Source organism: Podarcis bocagei (assembly GCF_964188305.1).
Source record: "Podarcis bocagei genome assembly, chromosome: 12".
In the NCBI taxonomy this organism is placed as follows: domain Eukaryota; kingdom Metazoa; phylum Chordata; class Lepidosauria; order Squamata; family Lacertidae; genus Podarcis; species Podarcis bocagei.
Genome location: NC_138137.1, coordinates 22,316,094 through 22,333,522, shown reverse-complemented (window position 1 = coordinate 22,333,522; position 17,429 = coordinate 22,316,094). Strand labels below are relative to the sequence as shown.

The window sequence follows — 17,429 nt, the reverse complement described above, 5'->3', positions numbered from 1 at the left end:
ATACATCTCGTAGCATGCATGAACTGCAAATTAATTTTATCATATTAAAGATACCATAAAGGTACAATGCTCACTGAATGTTTAAGCTTTTATAAAACATTTCCAATGTAAAGCATTTTCTTCATGTTTTTGTATTCATCAGTTAGCTTCTGCTCTGATGTAAAGTGGACCAAGAGACTGAAGATACAAACTATTTGGCACAGAAGAGAGCTATTATTGGTGCTCAGGAGGGCCCAACAGGAAGACATACTTGGAAATTGGGCTACCACGAGTGAAAGGTGTGGTTCTTTTTCATTGAGAACATACGACTTCTGACCCATTCAGGGCACAGTTTATTTTTTTGCTCCTATCAGCTATTTAATGATGCTTTTTACAGCTTCTTTCTTAACTAAATTGTTTGTAATGTTTTTATTCTATTTTTATTAACACAGATTAAGATAAATGCAAGATGTTTCTTTCTTTCCCTTTCTACAGTCCCAGGTCTTTAGCATAAAACACATAAAGGCATTCAAATAGATGAACTGACTCATTTTCCTAAGGAAAGAGTTGCTAAGCTTTTGGGAGAGCCAAGTCCAAAGCATCACTCATTTGCTTTTTCCCTACCCAGAGCTCTGGCCAATAGTTTTGGTCATACTGTCCCTCTCCCACTCAAATTGGACAGGTTCCTTTTGAGGCTGAATTCAAATCACTTTCCCACTGGCCAGCTGCATCCCATAGCTCCCCACATAGTGCCTGAGCTTCCTGCCCCCTCTCTGCTTCTATGTCAACACACAGCCCTTTGCTGCCCACCAATATCAGCAATCTAGCCGATCTAGAAACCACACACGGGGCAATGCAGTGCCAGCTCCCACACCTTGCTGAAGTTCACTGGAAGGTGCAAAACAATTTTTGAGCTTCATATTTCTAGCATCATACATGTAAAAACCACCCCTACAGACTACAAGAGGTTAAAAGGGCATCCGCCCACCAAAAATGTGTATATATGGCCTCTTTGGAGCTCAACTTTTCATGTATAACATAACCGTGTCCTCAAATTCAAAAGGGAGGGTCATCAAGAAACCAGAAAATCAAGAAAAATTTACAATCCCCCTTTAAAGCATACAAAAGTTAAAATTATGTTATTTATTTGTGACAGAACTGTGACGAAACTGTCTTCTCACATAAGTTTGTGCATTTTCACTACTGGCTCTCCTTCAAAAATTACTATCAGAGGGCTTGTAGCCCCCATTGTCTTATGATATTAAGTATTTTTGCCTTTTGATCAATTTAATTGCTTGGTGGTTTTCACAGACTACTATATTTCTGATGGATTTGTTATGAAACACTCTGGTTTTATTTGAATCAAATGTTCATACAAGTGTTTTAGAGAACTCTTATTACACAGTACTCCAAATGCCTTCGAGTAAGTTTACTTGCCAACTTCCACCTCCTGAACAGCTTTCCTAACATAAGAAGAAAGATAAAAGTTGGAGGAGAAAGGGAAAAAATGGGCTATGCTTTGAAAATCTGGGGGGGGGGAATCTTTTTCTGGAGGAAAGCTGTTCTGGTGCCCCTCATCCTCAGAACATCTTCCATATGAATATGTATGACATGTTAAGTGTGACAATGTACAGATTGCACAGGGATAGGCAATCTATAGTCCAGTCTCCAAATGTTGTGAGACTACAGCTGCCATCATACCCCACACTACAATGCTGACTGGAGTTGGAGCCCAACAATAACTGGAGTGCCACAAGTTTCCTTCTCTGGAAGAGAAGAGGAGCAAGGTAAGGTACTCCCATAAAATGTCAGCGAAGAAAGCAAACAGGTCGTGAGCAAAGGATGTATAAAGAAAAGAAAACAAGTCGCTCAGGAAAGAAAATGAGGAAGATGAAGGTATCAGGGGAACCTGGGTTATGATCAGCACTTGGAGGAGAAATGAGGGAAATGAAATAAGAGAAGATGATTATGGAAAGTAGAGGCAAAGAGAAGGTGAGATCAGGACACTCACCTAGCCACTCAGTCCATTTTCAGGACAAGGTTAAGATGAACACTCACTATTTGACCAGCTCTCACTAGAAAACACTTGAAAGTACTTCTTTCAACTTAATGAATTCCATTCAAACAAAAAAAAGCAGAGCAAAGCACATGACACAAATGTGAATAAGCAGCCCTAGTTACAGTTCAGCTGCTGCCTTGTTTCTATCTTTCTCCATTTAAAGAATACTTTAACAGTAAGGTACTTTATGTATTTTTAACTGATATCAGATAAATAAAACTTTTATCTGAGGTTTTACTTAATGTACTGTAAAGAAGCTGTTGACAATACGTTTATCAGTAAAGGAATTTCAACCTTGCCCTGAGGGTGGCTTAATTTGGTGAAAATTTAGAATAATGCCATACACATTTCCCCAACAGATGCTAGGAGACTCTTAAAAGATACCCAGCTCAATCTGAAGTTATATTAAAGTTCCATCTGGAAATGTGTTTTTCTGTAGCTTCCACTACAATTACCCATGTCACTAATGTCAGGTGTTAAGCGTCATACAACATACTAGCCTTAGAGATTGAGTAGCATAGCTCCTATGGGCTAGTCATATACTCACACATTAAGTGTTGTTTTTAAATCGGGGGTGGGGAACCTTTTTTCCAGCCACATTGCCTGATGGGCAACCTTCCATGCTCACAAGCCAGAGGTGGTCAGGACCAGAGAGAGAGAGCATTGGATATAGCTCTTATCTTTGCTCAGTATGTTATATTTTAGTTGTCCGCAAGTTATGAGTTTTCTACAAACCACACCTATCTATCCAGACATGGTAGTGACATTATCACAGCTCAGTGACACATTCCAGCTACACAAAAGCACCTGAGGTGGGCAGAGTCCACACTCCCCACCATTTTAGAGCATCAGTAACAATACTTGGGCGGCTGCTGCTGCTACAAGTAGTGACATCTTTATTAAGTACCACTTGGGTCCAAGATACCTTAAGAACCAATTGAGCCCTTATATTCCAACTCAGTAACTAAGATCATCCAGAGGAGCACTGCCACTTGTCCCTTGTTTTGCAGAGGCTCAACTGCTGGAACAATCTTCCAGTCGAGATTCAGCAGGCGTCCTTGCTTTTGACTTTCAGACATCTATTGAAGCCCTTTCTATGCTGTTAGGCCTTTGCAGCTGTTTAATTAGCCAGTCACTTTAATGATTATTTGTTTTCTGTTTTTAATGGTGTTCTCTTTTATTGTTGTATACCGCCCTGATATTTTATGATATGGCAGTATAGAAATGCTTCTATTAAAAAATAAATAGTCTAGAGTGATGACTGGATATAAACAAAGTGAATCACATCTATAATCAAAATAACAAGCATTCTTCTTTCTTCTTGTGAGGCACCACAGGCCTCCAAACCTGCTCCACAGCATGTGCCTGTTTTGCTTCCCTATATGTCACTTGGGAGGGCAGACCTGAAGGAGGAACTGCATGTATTACAGCCAAGACAGAAGCTGTGGCTGGGGAGTAAAGCAATGGTTCTCATGATTCAGAACCAGGTAACTCCACTCTAAACAAGGATAACACTTAGATTAAACTCCCAGGACTGTTTTTGTTTTCTGTGTTTCATACACTGGTCCTACAAAACAATACTCTGTGTGACACAAATTATGACATGTTGATTTTCACAGTATCTGGAGAAGCTGCCATGCTCAAGATATCATACAAAAAGTATGGGAGCTTCATATGCAATATATCAGATGGCACCCAAACATTTTTCCCTCACAGAGCTAGTCAAGTGGGGGCAAGTATCATCTCTCTCATTTCATCTATTTCCAACTAAAGGTTGGCTGAATGGCAGTTAGTGATATGAAGGAAGTTCAGAAGAACAGCATCACCAGCACAGTACGCATTTGGAGTAGAAGACAGGTCTGCAACTATCCACTGACTTGTAGGAAACTATGCTTTGCATGAGGCAAAAAATTTAATCCATAGTGGTTTAGTGCAAGTAACCTAGATTGCGGTTATCAAGAAAATACATGGTCTTAAATAGATGTTCCTGAATTAGCCCACTCCTGAGTGGAACTACAGAAAACTATTGATTAGCATCTAGCAGCTTCCTGAATTCTATAGTGCCTCGTCCATATACCACACATGCTCTAGAAAGACATATTCAAAAATAAAGGCAGAGAGGACGAACACCAATTCTTCCTTTAACCTGTAGAAAGTTTAGATAAACTTGCCTTTGATAATCGACTGAACAAGCTGCACTGCCAGCATCAAGGGATGGCGTAGGGATATCTAGCAGGTGCTGCAGTTTATCACAAAACCGTCTAAAATAATTGGAAGTGACAACCAGCACTACCACAAATGATTTATTAGTCTTTCACTCAGCTTTTCAGCTTCCTCGGGGCCAGAATAAATAATTTACCAACTCTGTATCTTCCAATCATTAATTCTTCCCTGTGCTTCCAAACTACATTTAACTCTGCTGGGTTCAGTGGAATTAAAAAACACAATATGAAGACACTCCCCCCCCCCCCCACAAACCATTCCCAAGTATAGTATTATTCAGCTGCATCTAAATGTAAAAACGTCATTTGAAACAAATTCATTGTTAGGAAAGCAGTCGGAATATCTGGGTACTAAATAACAAAGACTGTCAGCGAATCTGTAGAATTAAAAAAAAAGTTGAAGAACTGAAATGGAAGGGCAGTAGGGATAGGGAAACTATTTGTAAATGACTAAGCTGTTGTTATATCTCAGGTGCAAGCTGATTAGCAACCTCACCCCCAACCCATGAGCATAAAGCTAGTATTAAAGACTAGAGAACCTCATTTTATATGCATGCAAACAGATACCCTCCGTCAAACGGCATCAGCTTTTAATGTAAATATTCATTTAAATAACTTATGTGCTTCAGTCAAAAAGGGTTCCAACCACAATCAATAGTCTCTGTCCTCTGACTCACAATCCAAAAAGACATGACAAAGATTGGGATGGAGAAGGAAATAAACCCAGGTACAATTTCTTCTAATGATCAGCTCGGCTGAAAAAGTTCCAGAAGAGAAGGAACCAAAAGTTGCTGGTCTCTTAACTGTGTCAGTGGAGAGTCCTCCATCCCCTCTCTTTCCTTCTCCACTGCAGTGTAACATAATGGCTGCAGCCAGCTGCCAACTGATGCAGGAAGGAGCCTGGTTTCACAGCAGAACCAGCAGCCCTGGTTCTGCACAGTTCTTCTTCCTTCTTGTAATACAACCTGATATAGCAGGTGCTGCCAAGTTGACAAAGCAGTGAAATGGACTAAAAGTGCACAACATGGAGTAGTCATTTTTCCTCCGACTAACTCCAACACATTTATGATTAATTGCACCACGGTTTCTAAAATTGACCTCTGTATTTGAACGAAAAGGAACAAACAGAATATTCTACCAAGCAGCACCCCAGCTTAGAAGACAATACTGTACTATGTACATTGCATGATTCAATTTAGAACATGAGGTACCATGTTCCCATTATGTAGCGAAAAACACACAGAAGACTAAATCACACCCTAAATCCATTTTTGATGTAAGCTGGTTGTGTGTCTCATTAAATCAGCATCTATGATTAAAACAGAAATCATTTTTGGTACATAATGTATTGCATTGTTAAAGCAGCATCTGTTTATAGCATAGGATAACATATTTTTCAGATACAGAGGAAAAAGCAGGCAAGGATAATAAAGACACAATCCAGACTTTGATTATATAAAACTATTTTTTTCTGCTAAATGTACTAAAGGGGTTAATAACATTAATGTGCTAATATTTTGCATTCTTATGAGAAGCTTCAAGCTGTTGGAAATATTCTGAAGAATTTCATGGTACTAACAGCTTTCTTTTAAGTCCTATGGGACTGAGACAACTCAAACTTTAAGTGCTTAGAAGAAAAGCTCTGTAAAGCTATGAAGGCTAATCAATAGGGCTTTCACCAAATGATAATATAGTCTGAAATGAAATAAATTATCCATAACAAAAATGCCTCCCCCTTTTCTTCTCATTAATATCAATACAGCAGGAAAAAAATAACACTACATACATTCCCCCAAACCCCTACAATGTAGAAATCACTAGTCTTCTTCTTTGGCAATCACTCGTAGCCGAGTAAGATTGTCTTCCATGAAAACGGTCTTAATAACGAGTCCAAAAGTGACTGTGGGTGCCCATTCTGGATCCACGCATCCTTCCACAGTGGGGACATCATTCTAAGACTGAAGATATTTTGGAAGCGGTAATCCTATGTGGCTTTGGGATGCTTTGTCACTCAGGGTGAAATAGGAATGGGAAGGAAACTTCTATGGAATATGGGGTCTCATGTATTCAACTGGTATCCCTGTTAACCAAGTCCATGGGAAGGCTTTAATGAATAACCAAAAGCTCAATCCTAACCAGGTCTACTCACAAGTAAATCCTATTGAATTCAAAAGGACTTACTACCAGGTAAGTGAAGTTAAGATTGCAGCCTAAATATTTTAAAAGCCAGTTTGCAACATTCCAATACATCCCAGAAGAAACATAACCCAAGACAGGCAATACAAATTAGTGATACCGTATTGGTCCGAATATAAGCTGCACCCGAATATAAGCAGCACCTTTAAAATTCAAAGGGGAAAAAGAAAAAAAGACAAGACCTGAATATAAGCTGCTCCTTTAAAATTCCGCAGCTGTTCCCTTTTACCGTATGTCTGTTTTAGCAGTAATATCATAAAAGCCCATTTTTGTAAGGTTACGAATTTAAGCTACACTTTAACTTTTCACGGTCAGAATTTGGAAAAAAAATTGAAGCTTATATTCAGGCCAATACAGTAGATGGATTTATCTAGTTCCATTTCAGTCACGGAATAGCAGTGCCCCATTTTCTGCTCTGTCTTCTGGTTTTGAGAATTTCTATAACTAATTTCAGAATTTTTATGTACAGTGGTGCCTCGCAAGACGAAAATAATCCGTTCCACGAGTCTCTACGTCTAGCGGTTTTTTCCGTCTTGCGAAGCAACCGTATTAGCGGCTTAGCGGATTAGCGCTATTAGCGGTTTAGCGGATTAGCGGCTATTAAAGGTTTAGCGGCTTAGCGGCTAAAAGGCTATTAGCGGCTTAGAAAAAGGGGGGGCGAAAAAAAATCGGAACACTCACAAGACGTTTTTGTCTTGCGAAGCAAGCCCCTAGGGAAATTCGTCTTGCGAAGCAGCTCAAAAACGGAAAACCCTTTCGTCTAGCGGGTTTTCCGTCTTGCGAGGCATTCGTCTTGCGGGGCACCACTGTATTTATTTTATATCTTGCCTCTTCTAAAAGGAGCTCAGGGCACTGTCCACAGCTCCATGCCACATTTCATTCTCACATCAAATCTCTGAGGTAAGAGCACTCCTTTTAGGAAGAAAGCTATTCTGCAAAATTGCTTCGCTGGTCCCACTTTTTAACTTGGGTCACCATCCACACCATTTAAAGCACTCTTATACTACTTTTACAGACAGTGAACCTAACCATTTCAATTGTGATGTTAATTTAAAGGCAGTACAGTGGTACCTCGGGTTAAGAACTTAATTTGTTCCGGAGGTCCGTTCTTAACCTGAAACTGTTCGTAACCTGAGATACCACTTTAGCTAATGAGGCCTCCCACTGCTGCCGCCACACAATTTCTGTTCTCATCCTGAAGCAAAGTTCTTAACCCGAAGTACTATTTCTGGGTTAGCGGAATCTGTAACCTGAAGCGCCTGTAACCTGAAGCATCTGTAACCCAAGTTACCACTGTATGTGAACTGAAGAAGCACCTCTAGTGATTATTTCAAGACATTACAAATCCGCAATATAAGCCAAGATCGATCAGGATTGCTGATGACATGCCATTTTTTTTGCTGTCCTATGGGAAACTACTTGCTTTTACTTGCTGCCGTTTGCAACAAAATCTGTGGTCAATGCCCACCTCCCCTGCAAAAAAAAAACAACAAACATGCAAGAAAGTTAAGTAAGATATTTTGGAATCCTCATGTCAGCAAGTATCCTCTAAAGATGGTCATGTCAGATGGTATCAAATTTTTTTTGCATAGCCAATGAAGCACATTATCAATGAATGACTCAACTCCCTAAATTTTTCAATGATGTGACAGATGCTCATGATTTGATCATATGTGCTTGTCCTTCTTTGAAATGGTCAGGATGTGGTGGGATTTCTGCTATCATTTGCTTCACACAATATTAGAGTCATCATAAAATTGGTAGTGACATATGAAGTATGAGAGACCTTAGCTCTTCTTGTCGGGCACCACAACTAATACTGCAAATATAATAGATTTAGTAGATAAGCAAATTCCCAAAAGGTCTCTTAGAAATGTAACAAATACATAAATCTAAAACAAATTGTACAAAGTGCAAGCAATTCTTCATGATTAAATGTTGTTCTCAACCTTCACTGATCTCCTTAATACAGTGTGAACCTCACTAATTCATACTACCTAAAATTAATTTTTATTACTTTAGCTTTCTAAATATTAATGTCCATTTGTACTATAAGTGGATAACATTGCTGACTCACAGATTCAGTGCCAAAGAAAAAAAACTAACAGGAGATGCTACACTGGGTGGCTGGATTCAGTTTGGAAACAAAGTACAGTCATACCTCTTGTTACGTTTGCTTCAGGTTACACAATTTCAGGTTGCGTCCCGCGGCAACCCGGAAGTACCGGAAAGGGTTACTTCCAGGTTTTGCCGCTCACGTATGTGCAGACATGCAAAATGACATCACACGCATGCGCAGAAGTGGCAAATCGCAACCTGTGCATGCACAGACGCGGGTTGTGTTCTGCTCATGTTGCAAACGGGGCTCCAGAATGGATCCTGTTCACAACCAGAGGTACCAATGTACGGCCAAGAGTAACCCAATAAGGAAATATACCGTATTTTTCGCTCTATAAGACGCACCAGACCACAAGACGCACCTAGTTTTTGGAGGAGGAAAACAAGAAAAAAATATTCTGAATCTCAGAAGCCAGAACAGCAAGAGAGATCGCTGCGCAGTGAAAGCAGCAATCCCTCTTGCTGTTCTGGCTTCTGGGATAGCTGCTCAGCCTGCATTCACTTCATAAGATGCACACGCATTTCCCCTTACTTTTTAGGAGGGAAAAAGTGAGTCTTATAGAGCAAAAAATACGGTACGTGAATTTTCTGAAACATGACCAATCTAATAATTCATGAGAAAGAAACAGAGGGGGAGGTGAAAGAACAATAAAAATATACAAATATTAAAAATAGAATGATTATAATAATCTTGTATACATTATCTAGACTGCTGGGTTTTCTTAACATTTTCACATGCGCATAAAACCTCAGATTTCAGTATCAAATATTGTTCATGTAATCAAGACTACACACAGCATGTAGTACAAGTACAGCCATACCTCGTGTTGTGTTCTGCACTTTCAGTTTATGAACGCAACACTTCCAGGTTCGCCACCTGCGCATGCACAGAAGCGATCTACACACTTTGCACATGAGCAGAAGCAATCTGCTCGATCGCACAGCACACATGCGCAGAAAAGGCGCTCTAGTTGCGGACTTTTCAGAGTGCAAACGGCACCCCGAAACAGATTAAGTCTGCAACTAGAGGTACCACTGTATTGCTACTGCTTTCAAAAGAGTTTATCACGCTATCATATCATCAACCAACCTAGACTGCCAGGACTATGTCCTTAAGATGACAAATCTTATGCTCATTGTTTCTTCTTAACTTGACATGCTTCCTCAACATTCTCCTCCTGAGACTTTCAATCAAGAACGAATGTTTACTGTTATTTACTTCTTCCGCTTTTTAAACGAGGGACAGATCTTAAGTTTGGTACAAGCCATTAACAGGAGGATTTCCACTATCGCCCCTTTTCAAACACCTCATCCATTCTCTTTGTCATTCCACAGAATATGTGCAATGTTTGCCACCAACCCTCAAAACATTCCATTGAATTTAACTCAGGAGTAGTAGGTACTGCATTAGTGTCACCCGTTTTAATTCTAACATGCAAAAGGCACCTTTCAATTCTTAATGCAGCATTGCTGCAATGACTGTCAGCTCAAAGGCTTGTTGATTGACAAACAATGCTGTCTGGTGACTTTTCTTGCAAATGAGCAGAACCATCTATTTTAACTTTCATTCTACAAATCCTATGCCCCACGTATTCAGCAATACTGTATTCATATTGTTTCTCCGGCATATCCTCCAGCATTATGTATTTTAATATACACGTGAAATTTTAGTTTGAAAGGAAACTGGGGACAACTACCCTGCCAAAGACAACTGGCTCATTAGGAAAATAAAGACAAATTTCAGTACAGCAAGAAGAAACGCTGTCTGGTGCCAAGCATACTTTCTTATCCACAAAGCAGATGAGGAAGATTCAGGAGGCCGCCAAATTCCACATTAGCCAACCTTCGGCTGCAGATATGCAGTTCTAACTATTAACAGAATCAGAAGGAACTAGACCAAGGAACTCATTAGACCTTAGCATCCTCTGATGCTTCAAACTGTGCAGACCCACGCCTTCTGCAATGACATTATTACACTACTTTGGCACTGTTGGTCTATAACACGGACAGTGCCTTACAATGTCGTTTTTTTCCTATACTGCTTTTCTTGCTTTTTGAAACTGTAGTTTACATTATTCTTCATTTGTGCCCTTTGCTGCATTATTTCCTGGTTCCTGTTCAATCTTCATGGCTGCTACTTCAAGGTTTCTGCTACTAAATTTCCATCTTCCTCCTTCTCTTGCTATCCCTGTGTGCTCCCCAAGATCCTATCAGGTCTACTACTTGCTGAATCTTTCCCATTCTTCATTACAATTATGTTGCTTCTCATTTCTGTTTGCTTCACTGGCCCACTCTATCCTCTTGGATTCTACCTAAGCTTCTGTTGCATTGGATCCAAAAGTTCCCTTTGCTCCATTGGAGGAAGACTCCCTTCCTTAGAAAAAAAGAGCCTCTGGATTTGACCCATTAAGCTTAACAGAATTCAAAATACAGCAGACACGCATAGACAAGAGAGCCTGCAAATTTAGGTGCATTGTTCATAAGAAATAAGGTTTGTTAAGAGGAAATCCTCATGAAAGGAAGAGATGTAAAAGGTTATTCATTTAGTATTTATATAAAACATTTATATACTGCCTTTCAGTCAAAAAGTTTGACCAAGTGACTTATGCAAGGCCACTATCCAACAAGTCAGTCCTTGCATTTCCAAGCTTATCTTATTTACAAGCCTCACCAATGTTCAATGGACGGTTGTGTCAGAAAGAAGTACAACTTCATGAGCATCTCCCTTTAGCTGGGGACTATGAGTACAAAGTCCTGCCAATTAGAACACTGTTGCTGTATTCTTTGTGCTTACATATTATGTTGTTGGTATCCACCTGTCTCAATAGACAATGGAGTGTGCCTCCGGGGGTGAAGTCAAACTGCTGAGTTAGCAGCATCAGAGTGAACTCCGTGGGATGCAAGCCTGGGCATTGTGTTTGGAGGTCTTGGGCTGACTAAATGACAAGACACCCTTCTTGACCTTGCTGATGCGGTCCACAGGAAAGCAAAGCAGTACATATGGCATGAGCTTGGATGCAGGAGATGCCAAAAGGGGGCATACAAGGCAGCATCCAACAGTCTTAGGGCTTCCACTCTGGATTTGTGTAAGGTTTACTCGTAAGCCTTTTTTCTCCCAAAGATTTTCCCCAAAGTGGCGGAGGTTCAGGATAAGAGTTCTCCTTCTCCATGGACTACCTTCCCAGGTTGATGGGCTCCATCTGCCCCTTTTATATATAGGTTGTCTGCAGTTGATAGTATTTGTAGGTTTCATACAACAAACAACAACAATTTTTTGTTAATAAGTTGGATGTTTTATGCAGGCAGTCTCTTAGTCTAATGTTTTACTGTGCATTTTATTAAAATATCCTGTCTGGGTCAGGGTTTCAATGAAATGGTGTATGGCTAAATGCAATAAAAGTGACTTGACAAGACATTGTTATGTTCAAGAGGTCCAGGTTACAGAAAGCTATGCACACAACTCATGATTAATTGTCACTTTTTTGTTTTCCTGTTTTCATTCTGGCACATAATTAGCTGAAAAGTATCTAACAACCAAAGCCTTATGCCAGCAGAGGTTATACTGGACATATGCCCTGGAAGAGGAAACCATATCTCAAAGTGCCCATTTGCTGACACTTCCAGCTTCAAAGAGCCCTGGCCTGGGTAATACTAGAAAATGGAAACAGCCACTATTACCTCCAAAATCAGTAATAACCATCAGCTTAGACTGCCACTACAAGTTTTTAAGAAAGAAAAGTATATGGAATATTGCCATACTTACAACACTACTTGCCCTACCCTTGCAGTAAGGAAGTACACATAATTAAACAATTAGCATATCTAGAAACTTTTTTGAAGATAGGTCATGCCTAATATTATGCCACATTAACCATTCATTAATGCTTTTCACTTTTCATGGTAATGATCGATAACCGAAATAATACAGTGGAAGTGTGAATGTATTAATTCAAGCTCATTAGCAAATAGTTTGCATGAGTATAAAGAAGGTCAATACACCAAAGGCTAAATTGAGTCTGCCCTAATTTGAAACAAAAGTATCTAATTTTCACCTCCTTCCCCAAATTCTAGCATCAAGCTATATCAAGGAGCATCACTTATGATATAGCTGTTCAAAATTAACCATAAAAGCACTGGATAGAGGATGAAATTTCAGATTCTGAAGCTGGATGACACAGATGCTATAGAGGGAAAATGATGGCAACAAGACAATAAAATCCAGAGCATGGGGAAAATGTTCAGGGTGGTAGGTGGCAGGCAATCAAATCCATCAAGCTGTTTTAAAAGGACCCCTCAGGATCCAGATTCTAAGCCTTATTTAGGCTTATTTGCATCTTACCCCAACTAATGTGTGGAGCATTTACACATAGTAACTGAGGACTGTGCAGTAGTTTACAATGCAACTACCAGATGAAAGTCTACCACAGCCTCAGTTGTTGTAGTGACACAAAATGTATCTGGGTGCAGCTGTGCTTTATGCTGAGCCACAAACCTGCAGGTTACAGAATCTATCTGAAGTACCCTCAGGCCCTGTGCTTACTCCAACCACTAAGATGGAATAAGATGCAGTTGACCCAAGAGTATAACAAAAAGCTTCCTATTCAGCTTTGCCAAAACAATATGGTGCTCCTCAGCTTTGTATTTTTTAGTCTGACTCCTGGCTCCCTCTTTGGTCCTCCGTCCTGGTTTGTCCTTCAGTCCTCTCTTACTCTTCAGTTCTGACTTATAGATATATGAGGCTGCTTTGTCTTAAGACCAACCTATGACTTAGCCCCTGACACACAGAAAGCCCACCATCATAATTATTTTGTCATTTTCATCTATTAAAAATATATAAATACAAGACAAGCAAGGAATTGAAAATAAGACATGGCAAAATAATATTTTAAAAAAACTATAGATGCATGCAGATGTTTTCTGTAGTTAATACAGTTAGCAAACAGTATCATTTAGGTCCCTGAACTGTCAAGTACAGCAGTTTGCAAAATTATAGTTTACATTTAAACTACAGGAAAGGAAATACACATGTAATTATTACATGGAGAGACCTACTATTGTCCAGTAGGTGGTTTCAGTTCTTTTCTCCAAAGAACTGCTACATGATATGAAACTCATTGAACTTCTCTGCACCCCAGTACCTACAGTCCAAAGGTTCTGCACAAGTTATTTTGATCCACCTTAGAAACATATACAAACAGTGGAGTACTATATTTGTTTTAATTACAAAATAGCACTGAACTGATTATATCAGTCCCTGTACTGCACTGCAAAATGTTGGTTAAACTTGGGAGAGTTTAATTACAATATGTCTTTAAAGGGGCGGGGGGAGGAAATTAGCAAGGTTGCTGTTTTTTTGTTTTTTAAAGAAGCCCTGTTGTGCAAACCTATGTATACAGGGTGATTCATGATGAAGTATGCAGTTTCCATTTATAGTGAATGGAATTTATTATAATGAATCACCCTGTATATACATAGGCACATACAAGTGTATTTTTTTTCAAGGCTGGAATTAAGATGTGTTTGAATAATATTGTAGAAAATCATTATTGGTTTTTTTTTAAAACCTGTAGCATCCAAGGTTGACATGCCATTAAAACACAGTAAGTAAAAATAGCACTATCTTTCCTAAAAATTATACAGCACAAGATGTAACCAGCTATTCTCACAAATTGGTGGGTAAATGAATGGGGTGTGACAGAACTCTTGTTTAATGTGACCTTTGTCTGTGCTTTCACTTCTCACTAGCTGTTCTCAGGACGAGTGCATAAGCTGCCTTATATTACCCCTGGAACTATCATAATATGTTATTCAGGAAGCATTTAATACTAGTACAGGTGAGTGACAGAGCATACTTGCAATATTTAATATCAATGCTTTACAGGCCTTTTTCAATAACCTTTTTATATTGTGAAAAAAATACAAATGAAAAGGTTAAGATAAATAAAAAACTTCCAAAAAGGTGTATATTACAGGGGATGCACTTCGGCATAAACTACAAAATACAACACATTCTACTGTTATATGCTGACCTTTGTAAGTATGTGGTGTGTTTTTTAAAAAAAGCAAAACTAAAAGACTAATGTAAAAAGCAACCAAGGTGTGCATAAAGGTGTTACGAACAAGGTTTACAAAACTTCAGCAATCAAAAAGAAAGAAACCGCCCCCAACTTGTCATTGCCTAATGCTGTTCATCTAATACAGGAGAGAGAAAAGCCATTGATACACACTCTATACAAGTTTTTTATCCATGTATATAAATCAAAGGAAACAGCTTCCTTTAAGGCAAGCATATGAAGATACTAAAGCAAGATACCAATTAAATATTCATACATTCAATATTTCAAAATAAGGAATTTGGATATACACATGCATAATTTAAGTTCTATAGTGAAACATATCTACAGAGGCCATTTCTACTGTACTGCAACAGCATCCCAACTTGAAATGTACAATGCATCCTTTCCCATGCCCTGTTAAACTTTAAATTCTATAGTAATTCATCTCAAGCACTAAACACAGAATAAAGGCCAAGTTGTGCACACAGCACATTTATCAGAACTACAGCTTTGCCCTCATCATTTTACTACTCATTGCATGAAGGAGATACTACATTCTACATACTGGGAAGGCTGTATTAAAATAAGCAGACTTACTGAATTTTAAAGTGAATTAAAAGTTTAGAGTTAACTGTAAAACAATTACAGCAGCTGAAGTCACAGAGGTGATTTATAGAGACATGCGCACAAGACCAAACTATTTATTCATATTTAAGGTAAGAGCCGTTTTGCATCCTTGTCCAGTAACCCACACACAGGTAACATCTGCAGAATGATTTACTTAGAACACATCTCCATCCTACTCGTCACTGGCTTTTCCCTGCCATTTATCTCCGCTTTACTGTCCAATCAATTCAGGACACTTTAAACACCAGTAGACATCGATCTTCCCTGGGCCCAAAAACATGTCAGTTTTCTGAGCATTCTTTCTGTATGAACTTTTTTTCCATTATTTACACGATATTTTATGTGCTCCACCCCCGGAAAGATGGTGCTTTCTCATGAAGCCCCCTCTTCCTTCTAGGATCTCGCTCCGAGTAGACTTTCTGCAGAGTTGAAAGAGCAGCAAACAATGTAATCTAGCAACTGTTAGTAATAGCCTGCTGGGTGTTTATGCATTTATCATTGCTGTGGTGTACCAGGAGGGGGCTCCATATGCATAATGCCCCAGGGAGGCAAAGCAGGGTGCTGAGACTGTGTAGACACCACCTGGACTCACTATGTGAACAAAGGGCATCTGCATCCTACCCTCTCTGTATGCAGAGGCCAAATCGTGCATCGAAATTAGTGTAATGCAGGAAGCAGAGCATCTTAGAAATAGAAAGAAAAGTATTAAGGGATATTAGAGATGGAAGGAGAGACTGGTGGAGCTAGAACTGTCTACATTAGGTGTGATTCCACAGTAAACATTAGAAGACATTAGGAATGACACTTTGTAGGGCAGGTTAGTGTTTGTAGTGAAACTTACTGAGCAAGACCTCCAAGTTTGACTGAGCTCAGAAAATCTTTCACCTATTCTCTTAGCAGCAAGTGCATGTTCTGAAAGCAATCATGAAGCTTCAACAAATTACTGAATGACAGTGCAACAATTGTCTGTAAAATGGGTTGAATCAAGAGAATCTTTCCTGCAACAGAGAATGTGTCTCTATATCCAACACATATAGAAAGTGTACAGGGAAATACACTAGTTGTGTAAACTATGGAGAAGAAGAATGTGTTCACTTTTGCACCAAAGGTTAAATATTTATCTTTATATAGCTATGGAACAGCAAAAGCAAGATTGTGAACAGGTAAGTAAGTACGCAGTCACAAGTTACAAAATGCCATGTAAAATGTGTACCTACAAGGAGAAGTACTTCATATGCAGAAAATATATCTATCTATTGGCCTTGCAATGAATATAAACTTGCCTCAAAGCTAATACTTTAATTTTCAAGAAGCAAGTAAGGGGATAAAAAAAAAACCTAGTCAGTAACAATGCAGCGTCGAAAAGCAATAAAATCAAAATTAAGTTATAAATAATTTAAAGCTTGTCATGAAGATGTATTAATAATTCATCAGATAAATAATTTACTAAATAATCAAATAAATAAATAATGAAATACATAAATAAATCAGCAAATAAATAATTCTGCAAAATAACCTAAACAATAAGTCACTAAAACAAATGACAGCCCTACAAAACTATAATGATTTTCTAAATTCTGATAGTTTTAAATAAACAAATGTATATAAAGTAGATCAATCTTTGTTAGATAAAAAGATATTTTTTCAGTGATACTGGTGAATTCCTGATTACACTGCAAAGGCTACACTTTAAATTTCATAAGAATGGAGCTATCTTCGTAAATTAACAAAACTGCTACTATATATCTTGTCCCTTACATTCCATGCGCTCCCTTTGTACAACTAATTTTTCATCAAATATATATGGACAGGCACTTTATAATATTTTTAATTCACATTCTTTTCAATGCAGTACTTACAATACTGCTACAGCCCTCTTCGTAGATTTCTTACTATCGTCTTCAAACCTTCAGAAGTTTTGCTGCAGGGAAAAACAAGTGGAATAACCTTAATTATTACAGATGGTATCTCATTCATTAGTGGATGACAACATTTTATTTGAAAGCATACGAAAAGCTGTTTTATAATTCTACAAAGCAACTTAATGTGAAACAACCATTACTGTTTGCCGACTACCTAAAGTTTTTAGAAGTCTTTGGTGGAATGATTTCAAGCAGACTGATGTGTGTTTGTTGTATTTAAACTGACACACAATCTGTGCAAACTGGCAGT

At 38.7% G+C, this 17,429-nt stretch overlaps 1 protein-coding gene across 10 annotated transcripts in view; it reads right to left on the bottom strand.

The window, feature by feature from the left end:
* Positions 1-17,429, bottom strand: part of TBC1D5 (TBC1 domain family member 5) — a 249,079-nt gene that overhangs the window by 219,718 nt on the left and 11,932 nt on the right. For 9 of the 10 annotated variants that reach the window (XM_081164471.1, XM_081164473.1, XM_081164472.1 and 6 more), the window contains exon 2: positions 17,117-17,178. The exons of the other annotated variant lie outside the window; for it this stretch is intronic. The gene's annotated coding sequence lies outside the window, so the exon portion shown is untranslated. The remainder of the gene's footprint in view (positions 1-17,116; positions 17,179-17,429) is intronic. 10 annotated transcript variants of the gene reach the window in all.